We start from the raw sequence: 10,793 nt of genomic DNA on the forward strand, positions 1-10,793 counted from the left end.
GAACATGGTGATGCTTCTCCTTTGGATGCTGGGTGAAGGTCAGTAAGAAGGCCTGTGAGGAAGAGGGACCTGGGACATTGAGGGAGGCAGCACTTGACTGTCCTGCTGGGCCTGCCTCCTGCACATCTATCCTGGGGTCAGCCAGCTACTGTGCTAGGCAAGGACCGCCCGGGGCCTCCTCTCCTGACTTCCCATCCCGTCAGCAAGCCAGGGGGAAGCCGCAGCCAGCGAGCAGAAGAAAGGAGGACAGAGAGGCCAGGGCATTTACTTCCTCAGCTCCTATCACACCCCAAAGTCCCCAGTGATGTTTACATAGTTTGGGTGGAGACCTCAGGGCTGCAGCCCCGCTCCTGTCAGCTTCCCCCAGGGTTCCTACAGCCTTACCGCCCCGCCCTTGTCCTCTCCGAGGCCTATCCCTTCCCGCCCCTTCCCCCTTCATGCTCGGGTAACACCAGAAGGAGCTCCTCAGTATGACTCCACCTTGTGGTTTGAAAGTGACACTTTTATTCAGCTCTAGTCATTTACCCAGTTTGGAGATGCACATATTTTTCTGTGAGTCCTTGACCAGTATAGGGGAGAAGCAAGATGTAATACTGAAAAACTCAATTACCCGGATCCTCAAGTACTAATAATCTTTTCTACAAGTGCCCCATGTTTGTGATGCAAGAACCTTAAACACAAAAATGCTAACAAGCAATCCTGTATTACCTTATCTTTTCAGGGGACCCAATATTATAAATTGACCAAAGAGATAAAGCGCCAATATCATGGGTCTGAGGATTCAGAAAACAAAATAAGAACGATAGTCATGAAGATTTCATTCTCGGCCCATTGCTAAGAACTACTGCTTAAGTATTTAGATTTCTACTTGTCATTAAATCTTCGATTTTTACACAGAACCAAGTACTAGTGAAGTCGTATTTTAAGAACGAGACATAGAGCAGAGACCAGAACAAAAATGCCTAAGAGTTTGCATTCTAGAAAAATTTCTGGTCAGAAATTAAACACGTCAACAGCATTTTATGTCCTTATCACAACTGATAAGGAGGACAGAGAATGGGAGATTAGGAACAGGCCTTCTGATTCATAAATGAGAAAATGCCTTTTGTTAAAAGGTGGTGTTTGAACAGAGATTATAGGAAGAGATGAAGCAAGCAATTAGGACATCGAGGAAGTCGCTCCTGGAGGAGAAGGTACAAGACCCAAGGTGCGAGCCACAGTAAACATCTGGTGCTGCTGGAGCAGGGGTGGGAAGGACAAGTGGTAGCCGTACAGTCAGGGAGACAGAGGGGAGAAGACCAAAGCTCAGAGAACTCTGGCTCCTATTTTGAGATAAAAAGCCTTCGGGGTTTTCAGCAGAGCAGAGTGGTGGCAGGGATGGGGTTATTTGAAAAGTACCGTGCTAGCTGCTGTGCTTGCCATGTTTGGATCTAAACATTCCCCCAAAGCCCAAGTGTTAAAGACTTGGTTCCCAGACCCTGTCACTGTTGGAAGTTCTGGAGACGTCAGGAGGTGGAGCCTGGGGAGAGATCTTAGATCCCTAAAGCTGGGCCCTGGAAGGGATCATGGGACTCCATCTCTCCGGCTTCCTGGCCATAGGGTAAGCACCTCCGCTCTGCCGTGTGCAACGCACTGTGATGTGGCAGCAACAGGACCACTGACCATAGAATGAAACCTCTGAAATCGTGAGTGAACCCTGGGTATTTTGTTACAGTAATGAAAAGTTTCCAGGCACTGTGTTACAAATAAAGTGGCAAGGAAAGAAACAGGAAAAGTACTTAAACGAAGTCTAGGGCAGAGGTGTTGGTGACTGGACCAGACTGGTAGCATCAACATTTATAATATTGATATCCAAGGGGAGATGAATAGACATGGGATGTGTGATCAAAGCCTGGGGGTGAAAGAGCAGATCTGAGCTGGAAACAGAGAATCAGGAAACAGCAGTATACATGCGGGAGAGTGTGTAAGATCATCTGAGGATTGAGGAGATGGACAAGAGACCTTCTAAGGAACGGAGCCCCGAGTCACAGCAGGTTTACAGTCAGCAGAGGAGACTGAAAGGGAACGACCAGTATAGTAAGAGGGAAACCAAAGCAGAGTAGTGTCCCCAAAGCCCCAAATGAAATGAAGTCTTCCCAGAAGAAAAAGGTTATTTGCTGTGTCAGGCATTGCCAACAGATCCAGTGAGAAGAGGACTCAGAGCAGAACAATGGATTTGGCAAGGAAGCACTAGTGACCTGAACAAGGGAATTCCGAGAAGCAGTGAGGACGGACGTCTGACGGGAGAACATGCATAGATCACTCGTCTTGGGGTTCCCTGTCCTGAGTGGGGAGCAGAGAATGGTACGGTAGCCATAAGGAGCTAAGCAGGATTCCTTTTTTCACTTTCTTTCCATCTCTTAAGTTTAGAGAAAGCACAGCATCCTTGTACGCCATCAGGCATTATCTAGTAGGGAAATCAAGTTGGTGGAGGGCACCATGAAGGAGGCAACAGAAGCAAAACAGGGCATGAGGTCTAGTCACAGGCTGGTGAGAGCTGGCGGAAGCTTTGCCCAGGGAAGCAGGAAGTGAAAGTCATCCACACACCGTGAGAAGAAGGGGGAGCTACCAGAGGTCTGAGAGAAGAGAGGGGGAAATCATCAACAGTGCTCATCGGTGGAAAAGGGACATGGGGCAAGGTTGCTGGGCCTCAACTGCCTTTAATGGGAATCCATAAAGACATTGACATCAATAAAGGGGACTGATGCTAGTCTAAGGTAGAGGGAAAATCAGACACACATGTAAGGAAAATGCAGAAGATACAGTGACAGAAGTGATAAGAATGGCCCACTACCACGTTCTCCTCCAGTTAGCACAGAAAGTTTCCCACCCGGGGGGAAGGCAGTTGCTGTGCCTGAAACCAAAGCAAGCACAAGAAAATGTGGGAGCCCCCACTGTTCCCACATTCAACAGCCATGCACCCAACACAACAACATTCGGAAATATGGAAATGGTCTTTATTTTAGATTCTTTCTCATTTAGCCTTTCAGGCTCTGAGAATGTGAAAAATAAATCTAAAAATCCTAGTTATAAAAGCTTTCTTGTAAATTATTCCAGGTACATGAAAGCCCCACTCCTACACATAACAGAAGAAAAAAAAAAGATTAATGACCCCTGACATTAAAATTTTAAATGTCCCGCATGCAAATCTACCTTCCCTGCATTTATGGCAAGGCAATAACCAGCAGAGAATTAGAATTGAAAAAGTGCCAAAAAGCAACATGGAAATTAGACAACAAAGTAGTTTCACAGTGCTATTGAGAGAGGAATAGGAAATGAAACAAGAAAACAGGGAGAGACAGACTCTGGTGCTGTGGATGTCTAAGCAAATGTGTGTATATTCACACACGTGTCCGAGAGACACATAGATAAAAAATCATTTTATTTCTTTGCTCTTAAAACTTAAAGCAAAACTTAAAAATAGATACTACCTTGGTTGCATTTCAACAATGTGACACATAATTCTTGTTTAGTTCCAAGTTACTTTTCATTAAATGGCTCCTGAAATTTTCACTTTTAAATATAAAGGAGATCTCTTGAATGTTTGATTATTTTAAAATTAAGCATTTATTGTGAAATAGGAAGAAAAGGGCTAAAGGTATAGGGAAAGTGGGAAGGGTAGGGGAAAGGTAATAAGGGAAAAGAAAAAAATAGGAGAAAATGAAAAAATGGAAATAAAATGGTTGTAAATGGGGAGGGGAGGAGGGGGTGAAGGGAGGGCAGGGACAAGGGGAAAAAATGAGAACCAAGACCTGTCATGTAGAGGTGCAAGATCCCAACAATGAATGTAACTGTACTGTATCCCTAAAATGTACCAGTAAACTCAGTTAAAATTAAGCATTTATCAACACAGATTGATACTTGGATATGAATCAGTACTCTCTGATATGAATTTCTTCCAATTCCTTTTTTTCAATTCTAGGCACTGCAAATTCCAGTGCTACAGATGTCTCTCTTTGGGTTTCAGTGAAACACTAAAACTGTGACAATGACACTAAGGGACATTGTTTCATGCCTTGCAGCTGGAACGTATCAAATAAGGCAAACAAGTTTTAGAAAATTATCTCACATGTATAATACATCGGCTGCATGTTTACCAATGCCTTCTTACTCCTCAACATTATTTCCAGGTTTTTTGCCATTCCCATCAGAATACAATGAAGAAAGTTTCTCTGCTTGGGCTATAAGGATACGGAAAACGAAAGACAATCTTGAGAGCATTTTTCCTTTTAAGGTAACTTCGATTTGATCTTGGAGTCACCTATGCACAGAGAACTCAGTGAGTACTGTAAAGGGAAATCCAACCAAGGCTAGCAGATCTGTGCACGAACCTTAAGCGATTTGGTGTGATGCAGAGCAAATGTGGAAGCATCAGAATACCACTCCCTACACAAATACGGCCCCTTTCTCCTTTATTTTATTTTATTTCGAGTAGCCTGGGGTGGGGGAGGGCCCAGCTTCCCAGACTCCTTTGCATTCAAGAGTGATCCAAAGGATACCATTGAATAAGACCTGTACACACTTGCCAGGTGGGGCTTCCAAGTAAGTCTGCAGAACAGGAGACTCAGATAACATAAACAGTTGTTGGCTTTGGTCACGCTTCTTTCTGGGCAAAAGGCTAGGAGGAGCTGGACCCAGGTGGCACTCTGACCTTGTTAACCTGCTAGGAAATGACATCCTCCTTTGGTCTAGAAATGTCTAATCATTCATTTTATGTCACTTGGCTAGGTCATGGTATTCAGGTATCGGTCAAGCATGTCTGAATGTTGTTGAGAAAATGTTTTTTTTAATGACATCAACCATTAAATCAGGAGACTGGGTAAATCCCTCAACGTTAGTGGGCATTGACCAGTCAGTTGAAGACCTTAGGAGAAAGACCAGAGCTGAGCATGGCAAGACACTCTGCCTGTACCACCATGAGGTCGAGGAAGGAGGTTGAGGCTGGAGGATTCCAAGTTCAAGGACAGCCTGGCCAATCAAATGATTTAACTAGACCTTATCTCAAAATAAAAAATAAAAAGGGCTTGGTTCACAGGCCCTGGTTTGAATCCCAAGCACCCTTGGGGGGGGGAGAAAAAACAACTAGCTTCTCCTAAGGAAAAGAGCTTTTCCAGCAGACTGCAACATCATCTGTTCCCTGGGTCTCCAGTACTGCAGATTTTGGGCTTTCCTGCCCCTATAATCATAAGGGTCACTGCCTTAAACACTCTCTCTCCCTCTCTCTTTCCCTCCCTCCCTCCCTCCCCCCTCTCTCCCCTCTCTGGCTCTGTAGCTCTCTATCTCTCGCCTATTTCTCCCTGCACCCTCCCCACCTCTCCCACTCTAAGTGAGTTTCTGGTCCTTTGTGAGCTGTCTGGCTGCGCACAAGCCTCCGTGACACCTAGCCTCAGACCTGTAAAATGGTAACACTGTCACACTGACTCCACACACCCACTGTGCAAGCTGTACGGACAGCCTGTGTAAAGTGCTGTGTGAGTGAGAAAACCCAAGAGTCCTGGAGGAGTCACTGCGCCAATTCACAATGAACAGCATAGTGACTCTGTCATAATTCTTCAACCATAATCCTTTGCTCAGTTGCATTTATTTAAAATAATTTTCTTTAAATCTGAATATAGTCATATTGAGCATTTGAAAGGTCAGAAGCACACCCACACATTCTATCACCTTGGCCCCCTAGCTACTGTTACTACTAATAACTTGATTTATTGAGTTCCTGGGTGCCAAGCAGTGTACCAAGCAGTTCGATTTATTATCTCAACACCCTGAAGGTAGGTGAAATTGTGGCGCCCACTTCGTAGGTAACAGAAGTAAGAAGGAAGCCAGGACACACTGCTAGTAAATGCTCAGAGGAGGGATCAAACCCAAGTCCAAGGACTCTAAAGTCCATCACTTGCCACCAACCGGGTACTGACGTGCTGAATTCTCTACTGAGGCATTTGCTGAAGCGGAACTGGCGTGTGAGCAGCAGATCACGTGGGAGTAAAACCTGTGCATGCACACTGCTCAGCAAGATCCTCTCACTCCCGGGCTGCTCACTCGCTCACCCAGGAGAGCATGTTAGCTTGAAATGAAGTGGAAGCCTGTTGCCTATGAGCTACACCAGCTTCTGCTAACACTGTCTTGTACTTCAGATGAAGATGTCCCTGCCAACAGGCACCATGAAGTTCATCTGTGGAAACCCTGGCTGATCTACTTCCGACTTCCATACACCTGTGATCTCATTTTATTTTCCCCAAAGCCCTTTGAGTTGAGAAGGGCATGTAAGTATTAACTCCATTTTACAGGTGAAAGAACTAAGCTCTACAGAGGTTAAGTGAGTCGCTCAGGGTCACACAGCAAATTAATGGCACAGGGGAGATTGGAAAGCTGTCTCCTGACATGCAGCACAGCACACTTTGCATTACGCTAGGCTCCTTCACCTGTCAGCCCCGCCAGTTCTCAGGGCCTGGAGTTGACGATGCATGGCATCAGCTCCTCAGGGTGAAACTGAGGTAGGAAAATGCACGTGCGCACACACACACACACACACACACACTACACTGTAATTCCATCTGCCAACATGATTTTATAACAGTTCCGTCAAGGATGCAGAAAACCCCCAGACTGTCTTTCAGAAACAGAGCACAGAGTTAATTTCAGCATGAAATAGGACTTCCTCAGGTGGGAGTGAATGGGTAGGCGGACAGGAGGACAGACTGTGTTAACAATGGAACAGTGGACTGCATGGTAAAAACCTTTGAACTGTCACCACTATGAAGCATGGAGTAGCAAAGAGGACCATCCTAGACAAAATATGGAGAAGAGCTTCATTCACCTCCACTCCTCTATAATTTCGTATTTCTTAATGTCAGGGCATTACATATGTTTAATTCTCTGGACTAACACACGTATTTTGACTCATCTGTATGATGTGTATAAAAAGTAAAGAACAGGGAGAATTTTAGGATTACAGAAAACACAGTAACACTGGATGAGACTGTGCTCATCATCTTATCCTGAAGCCAAAGAAAGTACCAAGACAGGTAACAAGCCACAGAGCCAGTTTAGTTTCAAAGCCAGGATACCAGATGAAATATTCGCCTTTCATCACCCCAACAAGGTGGCAGACATTTGTCTCAGTGGCACTGGTCTCAGCAAAGCAGAAGTTAACATCTCTTCTCTTAGTGGGTTAGATGAGTAGATGCCACAAGACAAAAAGAGAAGGTGAAAGACTGGAAGCTCAGAGCCAAACGGCTAGCACCTAGGGATGGAAGTTCCCAGGGACCTGAAACAAGAAGGCTTCTGAACGTGCTGCCACAGCCAGATAAGACCGGCCCTGAAAACTGCTTGGCCTAGAATGATGCTACTTGGAAAATCATGACAGAAACTCGAGTGTTCTTTTTACGGATGATTTAGCAAAAGGAAGTTTAGGGAGTTTAGACACCAGGACACCAGCCATCTGCTCAGAAAGGAATTTTCTACAGATTCAAAGATGTTCAAAATGTGGACAAGTAAACCTTCAAATGAAAGTGAGCATCAGTGTTTAAAATAGAAAGATAAATTTCATCCAAAATGATTTGGGGCCTGCCAACTTCAGCTGGGGAGTGACAATAGCAGGGAAAGAATGCAGAAGCCAGGAACAAAAATCAATCAAATACGCTTTCATTAAAAATTCCTGGGGAATTCACGTGTTCTAGCCATGGCATCATGTCACACAGACGAGAACACAATGTAGGATTCAGAGAGCTCTTCACATTCTTACTTAGATGCATAAAACAATCCTCAGTCTCCATGCATAGAAAATACCCCAAAACGACCCTCTTCTCATTGCTGCTTTTGTGACCGTTTCGCATGGGGTTGCGGTTGGCCGCTAGATCTGGAACACTCTACCTCCCAGCACTTACCCAAATACTCCAACTCCCCATATGGACCCTGTCTTATTCACTGTCTTTACCTCTCAACTCTTCTCTATGTATTTCAACAGTCTCTCAATTTCTTCAGTGTTCTTCTTGCTTTTTCTAGTTCTGAGAGGGCCTGGAAGTTTACCCAGGAATCACACAATCTTCCTGTGTAGAAGCTAGAGAAATGGTAGAGACAATGAACATCCATATCTTAATAATTTAGTCCTGTAACACATTAATGGATTTTGTCCCTTAGATTTCTATCACCTCAGAGAAGCCCAGAGGTTAGCACTTTAATGCAGGACGACAAATAGCAGATCAGCAATTCAAGATCAACACTGACTTCAGAAATCACGGTCTTCCTACAGCATTGAAATAACTATAGGAGCTAAGTTTGAAAAGAGATTTTTCTCCCCTCATCGTTTTCATCATGTCTATTAATGTTAACATATACCAGGTACTGGACTACGTAGTAAGAACACTGAGATAAGAAAGACCCTTTTCCATAGCAGCCACAGTTTAATGCAGTGTTTCTTATACTGCATCCTAGCAAACACAAGTGTCTCTTCTAAGTTTGCACGATCTGAATACTTTTGGGAATGTGTTATAACCAATAGTTTTTTCCAAGACAGGATCTGGCTGTACAATTCACGTTGGACTTGAACTCTGAAACTACGAGCCAAAGTAAACCTTCCTCCCTTATCAGTTGTTGATCTCTGGTATTTTGTCACTGGCAGAAAGCTGACTAACAGAATTTCTACCATCTTCTCCACTTCTCTCAATGAGGAAATAAAAGTTCAGAGAATTTAAATTGCCCATGACTGTGTGCCTAATAAGTGGCAGAGGTGACATTCTAAACAGATGTAATGTTAATTTTTTTTTTTTTTCTAAACTAAAACCTCAGCATTCAGGTTTAATTGCAGTTTGGCATTTTGCAATAAATAAGTGGATTTGGGCTTGCAGTCTGACACTCGGTCTCTAAAAGGTTTGCATTATTACCTTGTATAAAGAATTCTGTATGACTAGTAAACTGACAAAGGAAAAAAAAAACTAAGTAGACTTTACAAATAATACTACACAAAGAGCTACCATCAATCTGAAGTGGACCCTGGATGTCATAAACCCACCCAAAATGGTTCCAGGGGAAGAACTTCAAACAGTTGGCGTGGTGAGTACATCTTGTACTTTTGTCTTTTCTCCACCTTAGCTCATGGACTCAAGAGGATATGCATTTGAAAGAATTAAAAGAAAAGTTGAAAGGGTAGGAAACACAGGTATCTTGGCCCTCTTAAACTTTAACCAGAGTGGGAAAATATATCATGCAAATGTAGGCCAGAGGATCCCCAACATAGAGAAGGCGTTCAGTAATTAGGGGGCCAAAATGATCCATTTCTCTGCTCATTCATATTTGAACCCACATACTCAGAAAAGCTATTTAATATTGATGATGGCCAAAAGCAGAGATTTGGAAGGGCGGACCGACAGGGACTTCTAATTTTCTGAGGCTTTTACTGTCTGCTAATTCCAGTGTGCTTTATCACATTTCCAGGATCCCTCTGTAGGAAGCTGGGCCCGTGTGACTAGTGCCAGCTAGCAGGCTATAGGCAGACCGAATCTGGAAGCCTCTGTGAAGATTTCACAGCCCGACTACACACTCCACTGACCTGCACACCAGAAGATGAGGTCGGAGAACACCAGACTGCTCACTTACTGCATAGAGGACAACTGCCCTGTTGTCCCAACTGCCAGGGGACTGGCATGAGTGAGAATTAAATCTTGGTTGTGTTAAGACTACAGAATTAATTTGTTTAGCACATACCCTACCCTACTTATCCTCATTCACATATCAACCCTGAGCCAAAGATAAAGAAAATGGGCTGAGGGAGCCATCGCACCAGCTGATGAAGAGTGCGTCCTCACCGGAAAACATCCTTGTACTAGATAAGGATGCATCTCCGATTGCCATGCTGCTGCCACCAGCCTCACCTCAGCTGTCTCCCACAGAAGATGTCTGGTTTCCTTGCCAGGCTGGTTCTGCAGCATGGTTTTGTGCATTCTTCCCCAAAGCTTAGCCTCAAGCCTATTTCTCAGGGACTACCAATGATTCTTTGAAAGAGTCATATCCTTTAATAAATTTCCTATTTAAATGAGCCAGAGCCCACCTTATAACCTGCAAAAAATATTTCTGACCACATTTTCCTTCTCCCACTTCCAACATCCAAGCAAATAATGGTTTTAACCACTCACAAGCTATCAGCTTCCTCTCAGGAAACAAACCCAGTGATGTGGAATTTCCAATGCCCTCCTGTACATCGGAGCCATAGGGAGTGTATGTGACCGGTTCCTATTTCCAGAATCCCACCTGCATTCCTTTTCCAACTCAGTTTTCTTTTTTAGCCTTTCTGTCAGTGAACATGGCAACATCTTTGGCTGAGACAGTCAAAAGCTTAATTCTTCATCTATCTTCCAAGCTGTAGGTACATCGCTGGACATATCAGTGCTTTGAATGCAACATTTATCTATCTGACTCACTCTTTAACAATCATTTTTTCTGGTTTTTAGGTTACATTTTACATAGCAATGCAGTCATTTTAGCAAATTCCTTCAAAGTGTTAAGAAATATGTCAGTCGTTTCAAAACAGGAACTCAGCAGTCTAATACAGCAGGCACGAACACCAAGAATTGTTCCATTTCCCAGGCTGGTCATGGAATACAAAACTCAGGCACATTACAGAGGCCACCAGGACATACTTTCACAAAGGAGTATCTCTGTGCCTCCCTAAGCTTCTAGCTTAACAGCACAGGGCAAGCCAGGAAACTGAAGAATGCTAGAGAAAGTATTTAAATAGTCCTCTTATGAGAGGGAAAAAAAAA

At 43.9% G+C, this 10,793-nt stretch overlaps 1 protein-coding gene across 5 annotated transcripts in view; it reads right to left on the minus strand.

Moving 5' to 3' along the window:
* The window catches only part of Fhit (fragile histidine triad diadenosine triphosphatase), a 1,329,438-nt gene that overhangs the window by 904,957 nt on the left and 413,688 nt on the right, over positions 1 to 10,793 (minus strand). For 2 of the 5 annotated variants that reach the window (XM_010643169.2, XM_010643167.2), the window contains exon 7: positions 7,973 to 8,095. The exons of the other annotated variants lie outside the window; for them this stretch is intronic. The gene's annotated coding sequence lies outside the window, so the exon portion shown is untranslated. The remainder of the gene's footprint in view (positions 1 to 7,972; positions 8,096 to 10,793) is intronic. 5 annotated transcript variants of the gene reach the window in all.

Source organism: Fukomys damarensis, unplaced genomic scaffold, assembly GCF_012274545.1.
Source record: "Fukomys damarensis isolate Sample0158 unplaced genomic scaffold, DMR_v1.0_HiC HiC_scaffold_28, whole genome shotgun sequence".
Lineage (NCBI taxonomy): Eukaryota > Metazoa > Chordata > Mammalia > Rodentia > Bathyergidae > Fukomys > Fukomys damarensis.